Raw genomic sequence first — 15,608 nt, forward strand, 5'->3', positions numbered from 1 at the left:
AATACAATATACCACTTAAGAAGAATGAGAGAAATCTTTTTGTAGTGGCATGAAAAGAGTTCTGAGAATGTTTTCAAGTGGGGAAGAAAGAGTAGATTGCAAATCAATGCGTACAGCATATGATCATTTGTATATTTCAAAGAAGTATTTCATAAGTACACACAGATATAGTAATATAGTAAAATGTCTATCAGATACACAACCAATTAGGAATAGTACTAATTGACTTTTGACAATAGTACTAATTGTCTTCTGACAATTATTACTAATTGTCTACTAGTACTATTACAATAGTACTAATAGTACTAACTGTCTTCTGACAATTACTTGGGATTGGGAGCATCTAGATTTTGGGTGTGTTTTTCTTCTTTTTTTATATCAAAAATGTATTGATGCATTACTTCTGTGTTAAAAAAACAGAGCCAGTTATTAATATGTTCCAGCCTTGTTAATGAGAGTGCATAGAGCAGAAAGCCCTCAAACATACCTTTGTTTTGCAGATAGATTTTCTCTGCCTAGAATTGTCTTTCAGGAATCAAAACAAGTGATGCTTTCTTGAGAAAACCTTTTCTGATACTCCATCTACTTCAGTCTCCCTCCTGTGTTCCTGTAGCATCTTACAAATAACTCCATCAAAGCCCCTGCCAACTTGCTTTCCCATCAATTTGTATGTCCCTTTCTCTTCATCCCTGTATCATGCTCATCTTTGGGTTTCTAGGGCCAGAACAATGCCTGCCAGATGGTAAGGTACCCAACAATGCATGTTTTTAAAAATGAACTCTTGACCTGTTTACTAAACTGTGTCACATAAAAGTAAGATCTTGATTAGACCCAGGTTGAGAATTCTCCTCCTGGAGGTCATGATTTACTTCTATCATTCCTATTTCGATCATTTCTATCATTCATTATTTCTATTATTCTACCATTCAGTCATAGAGGGAAATGGAACAGGGGCAAAGTGTACTGATCAGCCAGAAATCCAGAGGAGGGTGAAATAATTCCCAGATTTGTAGCATTTGCTGATGTCTGTGGTGTAAACATTCCCATCACAGTGGATTTCAAGGTACTAACATGAAGCTGAAACTCCAATACTTTGGCCACCTGATGTGAAGAACTGACTCATTGGAAAGGACTCTGATGCTGGGAAAGACTGAAGGCGGGAGAAGGGGACAACAGGGGATGAGGTGGTTGGATGACATCACCGGCGTGCTGCAGTCCATCGGGTCACAAAGAGTCGGACACGACTGAGCGACTGAAATGAACTGAACTGAACTGAACAGAAGGTGATGCCACATAAAAGTGAATTGAAAAGAGATGCACAGTAGTGGTTCTCCCAAGCCTGTGCAAGGCACCTCAAGCACGCTAATGGCCTGGGAGCCTCCTCAGACCTGCTCAGCCCTACGTTACCAAGAACAGCAGGGGGCTGGGCTGTGAACAGCTCTGTAGAGGCAGGCAGAGGTTCGCGGACTCAGTCCTCCACTCTCCTGCCTGATCATCTCTGACTGGCTGATCCTCAAAGGCTCGATCAAAATTTACTTCCTCTGTTTTGTAAATGAGTTCATTTGAACTATTTTTTAGATCCCACCCAGAAGTGATATCATATTTGTCTTTCTCGGTCTTAGTATGATAATGTCTAGGTTATTTGCATGTTATTGCAAATGGCATCATTTCATTCTTTTTTATGGCTGAGAAATATTCCATGGTATATATGTACCACATCTTCTTCGTCCATTCCTCTGTTGATGGACACTGGTTGTTTCCATGTCTTGCTATTGTAAATAGTGCCACTCTGAACACTGGAGTGCATGCATCTTTTCAAATTAGAAATTCTATTTTTCCAGATATATGCCCAGGAGTGGGATTTAATGATCCTATGGTAGCTCTAATTTAGTTTTTTAAGGAACCTCCATACTGTTTTCCATAGTGGCTGCACCAATTTATATTCCCCCCAACAGTGTAGGAGTTCCCTTTCTCTGCACCCTTGCCAGCATTTATAATTTGTAGACATGTTAATGATGGTCATTCTGACTGTGTGAGGTAATACCTCATTGTAATTTTGATTTGCATTTCTCTAATAATTATTCTCATAGGCCTATTGGCCATTTGTATGTCACCTTTGGAGAAATGTCTAAGTTTTCTGTCCATTTCTTGATTGGGTTGTGCTGTTATTGAATTGCATGAGCTGTTTGTATATTTTAGAAACAAACTTATTTATGAAACAGAAACAAGCTCACAGACATAGAAACCAAACTTATGGTTACCAAATGGAAAGGTGGAAGGTATAAATTGGGTGTACAGAGTTAACAGATGAACATTGCCATATATAAAATATATAGACAAGAATTTTCTCTATAACACATGGAACTATATTCAATATATTGAAACAAACTATAATGGAAAATAATTGGGAAAAAAGAATATAGACACATACATATATATGCATGCATGTGTGCCTGCTCAGTCACTCCAGTTGTGTCCAACTCTTTGCAACCCCATGGACTGTAGCCCGCCAGGCTCCTCTGTCCATGGGATTCTCCAGGCAAGAATACTGGAGTGGGTTGCCATGCCCTCCTCCAGGGATCTTCCCTACCCAGGAATCGAACCAGCATTTCTTATGTCTCTTGCATTGGCAGGCAGGTTGCTTACCACCAGGGCCACTGGGGAAGCCCACATACATATATATGTATAACCAAATCACTCAGCTCTACACCTAAAACTAACACAATACTATAAATCAACTACACTTAAGTAAAAACATGCAGCCCAGGCACACCTTCCACATTTATGAAGTGATTTTGGACCACAATTGCTCTTTCCAACTTCCCACAACTTTTCGTGCTTGTAGCTTTTCAGAATGTAAACTAGTGTGGCCACAGCAGAAAACAGTACAGAGGTTCCTAAAAAAACTAAACTTTGTACATGTATACTCTCACAATTATTCTCATGTGTATATGCTCCACTTGTCTTATTTTTCAATCTACCCTCATTAACTCAGCTAGATTACAAGCTCTGTCTGGACAAAGACCACTTCATATATTTCTCTTGGATCTTTTTCTCATCTGGCACAATGCTGAGCACACAGCAAGGGCTTCCTATATAATTAGGTAGTAATGTACAAAAAGTCACTCTCAAGAGCTTACCAGGACTAAGTGCCCATCTGAAGACTGAGTCACAGGGACTCCGTGACCATGCCTGGGGTGTTGGGATGCAGCCACCTCATTGGCTTGCCCATTCTCCAACCTCTGGGTCATGTTTTAGGTTCCCCCTCTGGCTCCTGCCTTATCTGTCATTTAAACCCTGCACCTTCCTCCTGTTGGCCCCATTCACTACACTGCTTCTTGGTCTGCAAATACTTTCTAGTTCCTACTCACTGGGGTGCCCCTCACTGCCAAGTGTGGCGTCTTGGGTGGATAAAGGGATGAAGGAAAGATGACGGGTGAATAAACAGGGCAATGTGCTTTCCCTTTAGACCTCACCAGACTTGCTGCGATGGTGATTGCCACCTACAATGTCTTTGCCTTATCATTGCCCCTGCCTATGAATCTTACCAGTCCTCCAAGGCTCATATCCAACTCCATCTAATTTAGCAATTTTCAACATATACTTACTGAATACCTAATGTGCCTAATAATGAGTTCCTAATAAGGAATTGCCTTTTGCAATTCTTTCAACTCAGTATGACAGGTCCCTTTTCTGAGTCTCTGGAACACCTCTGGCCAACTTCCCTCGTTATATTTATCATAGTTTGCCTGGTCTAATCTATTTATGTGTTTGCCTTTGCCACCATCCCGATTAGATGGTAAGCTCTTGAGAGTGACTTTTTATACATTACTATCTCTATAGTTCCGGCATCCCTCGAAGGCAGGGTTTTGTGGCTAGTAAGGCTCAGTGGGTATTTCTGATTTGACTCAATTCATTAAATTGAATTAAATGGCTAGATAAATGGATGGATGAATGACACTATTAATACACGGTTCTGCAAATCTCCCCACAGTGCCCAGTCCACGGTTCTTCACAGAATAGACTCTCAGTCAGTGCTGTTGACAGACTGATTGATGTGTTTGAAAACGAAGAGTGAAGATTCCTGGTGAGTCAGAGGTTTTTATTTGCTCAATATGTTTTGGCTTCAAATCCTAAAACAGTCATAGCCCCCGAGGTTTCAAAACCAGACTTGTGATCACCTTCTTTCTAGAGCCAGGCTGCCACAGAGACAGGCCTGGAGAAAAAAGTGCTTCTGAATGGATGGGTCCGAGCATATCTGAGGACAGAGAATTCCAAAGGCTTTCCTGGACTGCCTCTAGGACAGGCTCTATTATTAACCTCCTCTGTGAGGCCGGGCTTCTGTCTAGCCCTGTGCAACAGAAATGGTTTTCTCCTGGGCTCATGCCGTGGCTTTGTAAGCCACAACCACTTCCTAGAAGCCAAGTCAACCTGAGAGATAAGGGAGGCCCTGTTGGTTTGTGGTTGGAGAAGGCGTTTCCCTTGACCCTAAGCCTGAGGAAAGACAAGCCACCCACAGCAGGCCCAAGAGAAAGAGACAAAGCCTGGTTCAGGGTGTCCAGAGGGCACTCCCCAGCCCCAGCCCTTCCAGCAGCAAGGCCTTCACCGGATCAAGTGCCTGTTGGGGGTTTGGGGGAGTGAATGTGCCCATGTGTGTGCTTAGTCGCTTCAGTCGTGTCCAGTTCTTTATGACCCTATGGACGGTAGCCCGCCAGGCTCCTCTGTCCATGGGATTCTCCAGGCAAGAATCCTGGAGTAGGTAGCATTCCCTTCTCCAGGGGATCTTCCCCATCCAGGGATCAAACCCCATGTCTCCTAAACTGCAGGTAGATTCTTTACTGCTGAGCCACCGGGGAAGCCCTGGGAGGGTGAATGTCGGAAGTGATAGGTGAAGCCAACCCCGGAAGTGTCTCTGATATTCAGAAAGAGTGTCAAGGAAAGAAGCACAGCTCAGGCCTGCCAAGTCGTGAGCTGTGCCCTCTGAGAGAGCTGGGTGGGCAGGAAGGGGCTGGGGGTGGGGGTAGCTGAGCAGGGAGGAGTGAGACTCGGAGTACAAATGGGCAACCAAAATGGAATCTAGCTCGGCCACATTTCCTGCGAACAGTGTTTAAGCATGTCCTACTGTCCAGACTACAGACCATGGCAGTTGGGGGCTGGGGGGATCCTTCCAGCTCCATTCGTAAAAGAAGAGGCTACAGCTTGCACCCTCAGGGATAAAAGCCCCTAGGAGCAGAGAGCCACAGCCTCCACAACTGCGAGAATAAGTGGATGCCCATAACAGTGTGATCTCAACAGCTCTGGGCAAACCTCCCAGCATTATAAAAAGAAATAAATTTTCCTATGAACCAGATAATACCTGAAATTTCATCATTGCTTTCCCTGAGGCTTAAATTTCTGTAAAAATACAAACACATAGGAGGAGCACTCCAAATATTATCCATCATTTACACCTCAGGGCCTGGGAGCTTTCTCGATGCTTTCCTGCAGGCAGGTTTTCTGAGGAGTGGGAAGGAACATGGTGAGAGAGTCAGTGAGCTCTGGTAGCTGAGGAGGGAGGAGGCTTGGAAGAGAAGAGGAGGCGGTCAGAGAGAGGAAACAAGTTCCCTGCCCAGTGTCACCTGGGGCCAGCCTTGAAATCACTGTCAGATCCACTCACTGCTGTCCCATTCGACAAGAGCAATCAAGCACCAAGTTCTCCCAGCCACGGCCAGCTTCGGGGACATAAGCCTGCACTGTCCCACAGCTCCCTGCACTCAGGAGGGCCCTATGCTCTGTTCAATGCTCTGATGTCACCATCTTGATGTTCTTAAAACTGCTTAAACCATTTGCAATTTGACTGCCCCTCTAAAATTCTGAGTTAGTCCTGCTCCTAACTACTCCCTAGAACATCACAAAAGCCCTCTGAAGGGAGGTCAGGCTAACCTCGCAATTCTCTCTTCATCACACATGTGTTTCCTTCAGCCTCTTTTTACACATTGGGAGACATTTGAAGAAATGTCCTTAATTCCCAGCACTTTAATTCACCTCCACCAACTAAGCCTCTTCGGAGGTGACTTAGGTATCATGTGACCCACCCTATTATTAGCACACGCCCCACCCCCGAACTCCTGCTTCCCTTGCCCTTACACATATCTCTCTCTCAGCAGAAAAGTGGCACATGACCTCCTAGCCTCAAGAACACTTGGCACAGGTCCCTGTTTCTCAGCCGTGTCTATTGTTCGCGTCCAGAATGACACTGATTCTAAGAGTCTCGCTGACATTTCTGACTTTTAGTGGGGAGCGCCATTTATCAATTGGCTGCATCTGTTTGGGAAAAATTAAATAGCTCAAGTCAAGGCAAACACAGTAAATAATCTGTCAACAATCCAGGAGAGTGGTGAGGGCACTGAAGGCAGGGTTCTGTCTTCTCATCATTTGAAATGCATTTAATCTGCTGCTGGAGCCTCACGCCCAGGCTAGGGTTCCCAGAGGCAGAAAGAAGAGATCAAAAGCTCTTTAAAAATATGGGGACCAAACCAGGGTATTAACAGTGTCAGCAGGCTATTCAACACACATGTCATAGACAATGAGTTAGCCAGCAGAAGGCTCGTGATGGTTCTTCAGAGAAAGGAGCTCTAATCTTCCTTGTGGCTTAAAACTATAGAAACATATTCTGTCTAAATTCTTCAGTGAGTGTGGTCCTCAAGACAGACAACAGTGGAATCACAGGTAAATATATCTTCTGAAACGCAGACCAACTGCATTTCAATCTTGACAACCCTTTCTTACTAAGCACTGACCTTGGGCAAGTTACATAACCACATCATGTCCCCATTTCCTTATCTATAAACTAATAACATAACTATCTCCGGGTCATTGGAGGGATAAATAAATTAGTATTAGGTGGATTAAAGATTGCTGCAAATTATTTGACATTCTTCCCACTGAAAGGTGGAACTCTCAGTCCTCCTCCTCTTGATTCTGGGCTGATTTATTACAGCTTTGGCTAATGGAGTGAAATTTGTCAGCTCTGGGCCTAAACTTTCAAAGAATTAGTAGTATTCACCATCTCTGGATGACTGGAGAAGCCCCGTAGGGAAGCAATAAGACTATAGAAGAGGAAGAACACAGGTAAACCCAACCTTCTACCCATTCTACCAAGGCACCAATCATGTCAGTCAGACCACCTTGGACCTTGAAGACCAGCTTAACCACCAGCTGAATATCACTGAATGAGCCCAGCTGACACAATCTGAGGCAGAGGAATCATCCAGCAGATCAGATCAGATCAGTCGCTCAGTCGTGTCTGACTCTTTGCGACCCCATGAATCACAGCACGCCAGGCCTCCCTGTCCATCACCAACTCCCGGAGTTCACTCAGACTCATGTCCATCGAGTCAGTGATGCCATCCAGCCATCTCATCCTCTGTCCTCCCCTTCTCCTCCTGCCCCAATCTTTCCCAGCATCAGAGTCTTTTACAATGGGTCAAATCTTCGCATGAGATGGCCAAAGTACTGGAGTTTCAGCTTTAGCATCAGTCCTTCCAAAGAAATCCCAGGGCTGATCTCCTTCAGAATGGACTGGTTGGATCTCCTTGCAGTCCAAGGGACTCTCAAGAGTCTTCTCCAACACCACAGTTCAAAACCATCAATTCTTCGGCGCTCAGCCTTCTTCACAGTCCAACTCTAACATCCATACATGACCACAGGAAAAACCACAGCCTTGACTAGATGAACCTTTGTTGGCAAAGTAATGTCTCTGCTTTTGAATATGCTATCTAGGTTGGTCATAACTTTCCTTCCAAGGAGTAAGCTTCTTTTAATTTCATGGTTGCAGTCACCATCTGTAGTGATTTTGGAGCCCAGAAAAATAAAGTCTGATACTGTTTCCACTGTTTCCCCATCTATTTCCCATGAAGTGGTGAGACCGGATGCCATAATCTTTGTTTTCTGAATGTTGAGCTTTAAGCCAACTTTTTCACTCTCCTCTTTCACTTTCATCAAGAGGCTTTTGAGTTCCTCTTCACTTTCTGCCATAAGGGTTGTGTCATCTGCATATCTGAGGTTACTGATATTTCTCCCAGCAATCTTCATTCCAGCTTGTGCTTCTTCCAGTCCAGCATTTCTCATGATGTCCTCTGCATAGAAGTTAAATAAACAGGATGACAATATACAGCCTTGACGAACTCCTTTTCCTATTTGGAACCAGTTTATTGTTCCATGTCCAGTTCTAACTGTTGCTTCCTGACCTGCATACAAATTTTTCAAGAGGCAGATCAGGTGGTCTGGTATTCCCATCTCTTTCAGAATTTTCCACAGTTGATTGTGATCCACACAGTCAAAGGCTTTGGCATAGTCAATAAAGCAGAAATAGATGCTTTTCTGGAACTCTCTTGCTTTTTCCATGATCCAGCAGATGTTGGCAATTTGATCTCTGGTTCCTCTGCCTTTTCTAAAACCAGCTTGAACATCAGGAAGTTCACGGTTCACATATTGCTGAAGCCTGGCTTGGAGAATTTTGAGCATTACTTTACTAGCATGGGAGATGAGTGCAATTGTGCGGTAGTTTGAGCATTCTTTGGCATTGCCTTTCTTTGGGATTGGAATGAAAACTGACCTTTTCCAGTCCTGTGGCCACTGCTGAGTTTTCCAAATTTGCTGGCATATTGAGTGCAGCTCTTTCACAGCATCATCTTTCAGGATTTGAAATAGCTCAACTGGAATTCCATCACCTCCACTAGCTTTGTTTATAGTGATGCTTTCTAAGGCCCACTTGACTTCACATTCCAGGATGTCTGGCTGTAGGTGAGTGATCACACCATCGTGATTATCTGGGTCATGAAGATCTTTTTTGTATAGATCTTTGTATAGTTCTTCTTAATATCTTCTGCTTCTGTTAGGTCCATAACATTTCTGTCCTTTATCGAGCCCATCTTTGCATGAAATGTTCCTTTGGTATCTCTGATTTTCTTGAAGAGATCCCTAGTCTTTCCCATTCTGTTGTTTTGCTCTATTTCTTTGCATTGATTGCTGAAGAAGGCTTTCTTATCTCTTCTTGCTATTCTTTGGAACTCTGCATTCAGATGCTTATATCTTTCCTTTAATCCTTTGCTTTTCACTTCTCTTCTTTTCACAGCTATTTGTAAGGCCTCCCCAGACAGCCATTTTGCTTTTTTGCATTTCTTTTCCATGGGGATGGTCTTGATCCCTGTCTCCTGTACAATGTCAGCAGAGGCCTGCCCAATTTTCTGACCATAAAATTGTGAAACACAGTAAAAGGATTGTTGTTTCAACATTCTAAGTTTTAAAGTAGGTTGTTAATAGCCACATAAATGAGACAATCTATGCATCACTCTCCAGAACAAGCTATATGCAAAAACAGAACAGTCCCTGCAGCACTGTATGCATTCAACAAGTGTTCACTCTTCCAGATTCTTCAGGGATGGATTTAATTTTCTATATATTTCAAAACAATGTCTCTAAAACTCCATAATTTTGAGTTCTTTGTAGTCAACCAAATTTACTATATTATTTTTTCCTCCACTGCTTCTGTTAATGTGGGTCTCTTTTCCATTTCCTAGCTCCATTCCACTTTCAAATACTTTTACCTGGGCACCTCCTATTCAAGAGGTATCACTTCCTCCAGAAAGCCTTCCTGGTTCCCACTCTTTTATCCCAAGGCTGAGTTAGATGCTGTTGACGATTCTTTCAGCTGCTTGTCTAAAGACCAACTTTTATTTTCTTTAGTGCTGGCAAAGCCCCAGTTTTATTTAAGGTCTTCTTCCTCCCCCATGACTTGATAAATTTTAGTAAATCTAAATGCTGTCTTGAACATCTGGAAATTCATGGTTCACATATTGGTGAAGCCTGGCTTGGAGAATTTTGAGCATTACTTTACTAGCATGTGAGATGAGTGCAATTGTGTGGTAGTTTGAGCATTCTTTGGCATTGTCTTTTTTTGGGATTGGAATGAAAACTGACCTTTTCCAGTCCTGTGGCCACTGCTGAGTTTTCCAAATTTGCTGGCATATTGAGTGCAGCCCTTTCACAGCATCATCTTTCAGGATTTGAAATAGCTCAACTGGAATTCTACCACCTCCACTAGCTTTGTTCGTAGTGATGTTTCTAAGGCCCACTTGACTTCACATTCCAGGATGTCTGGCTCTAGGTGAGTGATCACACTATGGTAATTATCTGGGTCGTGAAGATCTTTTTGTACACTTCTTCTGTATATTCTTGCTAGATCTGTTAGACAGAGTGCCTGATGAACTATGGACAGAGGTTTGTGACATTGTACAGGAGACAGGGATCAAGACCATCTCCATGGAAAAGAAAGGCAAAAAAGCAAATGGCTGTCTGAGGAGGCCTTACAAATAGCTGTGAAAAGAAGAGAAGTGAAAAGCAAAGGAGAAAAGGAAAGATATAAGCATCTGAATGCAGAGTTCCAAAGAATAGCAAGGAGAGATAAGAAAGCCTTCCTCAGCGATCAAGGCAAAGAAATAGAGGAAAACAACAGAATGGGAAAGACTAGAGATCTTTTCAAGAAAATTAGAGATACCAAGGGAATATTTCATGCAAAGATGGGCTTGATAAAGGACAGAAATGTTATGGACCTAACAGAAGCAGAAGATATTAAGAAGAGGTGGCTGAAAGTTATGACCAACCTAGATGGCATATTCAAAAGCAGAGACATTACTTTGCCAACAAAGGTTCATCTAGTCAAGGCTATGGTTTTTCCTGTGGTCATGTATGGATGTGAGAGTTGGACTGTGAAGAAGGCTGAGCGCCAAAGAATTGATGGTTTTGAACTGTGGTGTTGGAGAAGACTCTTGAGAGTCCCTTAGACTGCAAGGAGATACAACCAGTCCATTCTGAAGGAGATCAGTCCTGGGTGTTCATTGGAAGGACTGATGCTGAAGCTGAAACTCCAATACTTTGGCCACCTCATGCAAAGAGTTGACTCATTGGAAAAGACCCTGATGCTGGGAGGGATTGAGGGCAGGAGGGGAAGGGGATGACAGAGGATGAGATGGCTGGATGGCATCACTGACTCGATGGACATAAGTTTGAGTGAACTCCGGGAGTTGGTGATGGACAGGGAGGCCTGGCGTGCTGTGATTCATGGAGTCGCAAAGAGTCAGACACGACTGAGCGACTGAACTGAACTGACCTGAAATGCTGTCTTTGTCATTGTCCTTCTCTGTATTGTGGTTTTTCCACAAGTGTCCAGGTGACTTGATTAGGAAATGTTAGGGGAAGTTTGCTGTGGCAGAGTAGCTACTTTTTATAAAGTTTTCTTAAAAAGTGATACTTGGGAAAGAAACAAGATTTTATTTTTCCCTTGGTGTTAGTCTGTTGATACTGTTCATGGCTGGAGCTATTGCAGCCGTCTTGTGATCCTGAGGGAAATTTGGACACTATACTGAGTGAGGATGGCAAAGTGAGAAGATAAAAAGAACCTGAGTCTACGTTCAGTTACTAAATGAAACGACTCTGGCCTTTCTTAGGTTAGGATTTCTTATTACATAAAATAATGCTTCTTTTTATTATTTAGGCCATTTTTAGTCAGGCTTTCTGTTATAGGTGAAAAGGGCATCCTATTATGGAGTCTTATGCCCTGGCTCTCTTCTACCCAGAAGCCATATATCTCTTTATCATCTCACTTCCCACATTATTCTGTGGTTATACAATCTGCTTCCTCTGGTCAGGAACCTCTTGAGGTTTATTATTTGCATTCCCAGCACCTGGTGTAGTATAAATGGTGTGAACTAAGTTTTATGAACTAAAGTGAACCCAAGGGTTTTCAGAGAAAAAAATAAATTTTAGCCACTTCAGGTATTATCCCCTGTCCCAAATTAACCTTAAAGAACTGCTCCTTGAGACTGCACTCCTTACCCTCACCTCCCACCAACAGCAGTAGTCCCGGAATACAATCTCATTTGGATATTAACCCAAATGAAATATCATTAAGAAGGTTGCAGAAAGGCCATATAACTCATTCTAAGACTGAAAATAACACAAAATAATCATTATAATGATGATAGCAATGTGTTGCCCTTGCATAATAATAAAGGTTACCATTAGCTGAGTCCGTCATACTCCTCTATACCCATAACTCCCAACTAACAGGGATAAATAACTTCCTAAAAGCCACAGGGCAAGTACATAATGAAATCAAGATTAGAACCCAGGGGTCTGGTCCCTAAGCCTGGGCTCCTCCCATTTTGCTCCCCCCAAACCCCTTTCTGAGCACTGCATTTGTCAAAGTGACTATGCACATGATTTCATTTCATGTTCTCAAAGGAGCTGTGGGTAGGATCAGCCACCTTGTTTTGATGTCATTAATGCTGCTAACTAAATATAAGTTACACTGGGGTCATTACAGAGCTTTAGTTCCCCTGTATCTTCCTGTTTATTGTTTTTAAAATCCATAAGAAACCACTTTTTAGAAGGGAAAAGAACCTAACGTGACTGAATCAGAAAACTTTTTTTTAAGCACCAAAGGAAAAAAAAATTAAGTTGGCCCAGTTTTTCATAGTGGCATGTTGATGAAATGCCATGAATGAAATGTGGGATGAATGAATGAAATATTTCAAAGTGGAAAAATAAATCATGAGGAAGAACCAATTCCCCAAAGAAACAAGGCTGCAGATAGCAATTCCCTAATTTCCAGTCCTATGCACATTTTTCATTCTGAGAAGACCCCTCTGTCAAAACCTCTTTGATGGAGACATAGAGCTAAAGCAATAAGAGAAATCTCATTCTTTAGAGCATCTCTTTGCTTCCATCCCAGGCTTTAGGATGCCGGAATGTCTTTGTTCCCATGGACCAGGCCGTCAACACTCATCACCAGCCACTCAACAGGTCCCTTAGAAGTGAAGACAGAGCAGGTATCACCTGATGCCTGTGAGCAAGGGAGTCAGTAAGCACATGCTTTCATTTTTCATAAGAGCACGTGAGTTTTCCTACTCAACTCTCCCCTTAAGAGCAAAATCCTCTTTTCATGGATTATCTAAAGCATAATATTTATGTTTTCTTAACTCACTCATAATAATCTTTCAATATTTAACTACCTGATCAATTGTTGAAAGACTGCTTCCAATATAATAACAAATATTGATGGAACAATTCCAAGCACAGAGAAGGCACTCAGTACATGCAGCACACCTTTTTTTCTTTTCAATCAAACAGGAATAAAGCCGCGTTGACCTTCCCCCTTCCATCTCCACAAGGGGTCAGTGTTTTGCCCTGCCCCCTCCTATTTGCCCTGCCCCCTCCTACCCTCTGGCGTCAGTTGCACACATTTGATTGATGCAGACCTAGGTTACTTTAGAGGGCCCCAGTGGTGGTAACTGTCAATGGGGCCCAGCAGAATATGGTTACAGTTCCCATCAGATGTGGCGACCCTGCTGCCAAAGAAGGGTAATGGTGCCAGGCAGCCCCTGTGTGTTGATTGCACTCGACACATCCCTAGGTGACCTCTGGGATAGGGGAAATTTGGTAGCAGCCTGTCATTTTGCATTAGGAGGCAGGAGCCAGACTAGAGAAATAAGAATCGAGTCGTAGTAGCAGTAATAATAATGGGGCTTCCCTGGTGGCTCAGTTGGTAAAGAATCTGCCTGCAATATGGGAGACCTGGGTTCGATCCCTGGGTCAGAAGATCCCCTGGAGAAGGGAATGGTAATCCACTTCAGTATTCTTGCTTGGAGAATGCCATGGATGGAGGACCCTGGTGGGCTACAGTCCAAAGAGTCACAAAGAGTCAGACACAGCTGACCAACTAACACACACGCACAGAGCAATAATAATAATGACAACTGTATCTTCTAAAGGCTGTCCCAACTTGTCGAGCTGCTAAAACAAAACACCACAGATGGTAGCTCATAAACAACAGAAACGCATCTCTCACGGTTCTGGAGGCTGGAAGTCCATCCACGATCAAGTTGACGGCGTGATTGGGTCCTGGTGCGGACCTTCTTCTGGGTCACTGACTGCTGACTTTTCACTGTGTCTTCACATGGTGAGAAGAGTGAAGGAGCCCTGTGGGGTCTCTCTTATAAGAGCACTAATCCCACTCATGAGGGTACCACTCTCATGACCTAATGACCCCAAAGCCTCCACCTCCAAATACCATCCCAAAATTTGGGCTCGGGGGACACGAACATCGGGATCACAGCAGGAGTCTAGCAATATGCCAGGCCTATCACATTGCCGTTTGACAGGTGTCCTGTATGGACGACTGCACTGCCTCCCTTTTTACTGATGAGAACACTGAGGCCTGCATAGTTAATGACATCTCACAGCTCGAAGCTGACACAAGGGTATGAACACAGGCCCGTCTGCTTCCAGAACCATACCTGCTCACCATGCCCAGCTGCCGCTCAAGGACTCCCTGTGGCCTCAACCTCTGCAAGTTTCAGTCCAGTCCCATCAGATGTCCTACAGTGGCTTCTCAGCCACACTGACACACTTCCTGCCCTGGGTCCACCTCACATAAGTACATCTGTTGCACATGCCATATACATCACAGAAAGATCAAGGCTCTGGACTTCAAATTCCCTAACCTTGGTGTTGAAAATCTCAAAGACTGCTTCACCCTCCATCATGGCCTTACCTGCATCTTCAGTGCCTGTCGCTGTGGGCTTCTCACTTCTCCTCACCTCCAGGCCTTTCCTGGGCCACCCCCTCAATGGCCACCCACCTCCTTTCCACCAAGGCCTCTATGAGAGCTGCCTGACCAGCTCAGCTCCCCCATATCCTCAGATCTCCCCTTTCCTGAACTCCTATAGCATCCTCACCCTGCCCACTTAGCATTTGTTTATAGTCTCGCATGTACTGTGCGGTAATAGCTTTCTGTTTTTAATATCCTTTTTCTGATTGGATTGTAAGTTCCTTAGAAGCTGGGGCCATGCCTTGCACTTTGCTGATGCTGCTTTTCCAACCCTGTCTTTACCAAACTCCAGTCTACTGCAGTGGCGAGCAGAGGGGCACCTGAGACAATAGGATTCCTCTGAGCACCTGTCCCACAAGGCATTTGGCTCACTCTGGGTTTGGAACTAGAGTTAGTCAACTAACCAACTAATTTTTTTTTAATCGTTTGACCTCTCCCTACCCCAGAACAGTCACAGAGGTGGCCTGGCACCCAACTCCTTGCAGAGAATCACTTTCTTCCCCTGCACCTCCCTGCCCCCAAGTCCCCATGGAGACAGGCAGAGCCAGACTTAAAGGGAAGCAGGCTGGATGCCTCCCCCTGGACGCAGTGTACATTCTCACAGGGACACATTCTGTCTTAGCAGCAGCTCAGTCGGCTCCCAAAGTCCCAGCCATCTCCTGCATCAAGGCCCCCAGATGGCGTGTTCTGTGGAGCATGCGGTGACGGAGGGAGGCACCTGCTAGGGAGGAACACAGGCTGGGGGCTGAGTGCCACCAAATCATTTGTCCCTCTGTCTTGGCCCTTCTGCAAGATGTCTTGCTCTTAACAGGCATCCTGATGGCGAAAGAAAGCCTTGGCCACATCCAGCCTGCAAGTGCTGGAGGCATTTTGGCCAGAGGACATTGCTTGCTTCTTTCTCATCAAGCCTTCCTTCCTTCCTCTCTCAGGCTGAGTTGGAAAGCTCTTGAAAGATAGC

This window comes from Bos javanicus, chromosome 16 (genome assembly GCF_032452875.1).
Source record: "Bos javanicus breed banteng chromosome 16, ARS-OSU_banteng_1.0, whole genome shotgun sequence".
Taxonomy (NCBI): Eukaryota; Metazoa; Chordata; class Mammalia; order Artiodactyla; family Bovidae; genus Bos; species Bos javanicus.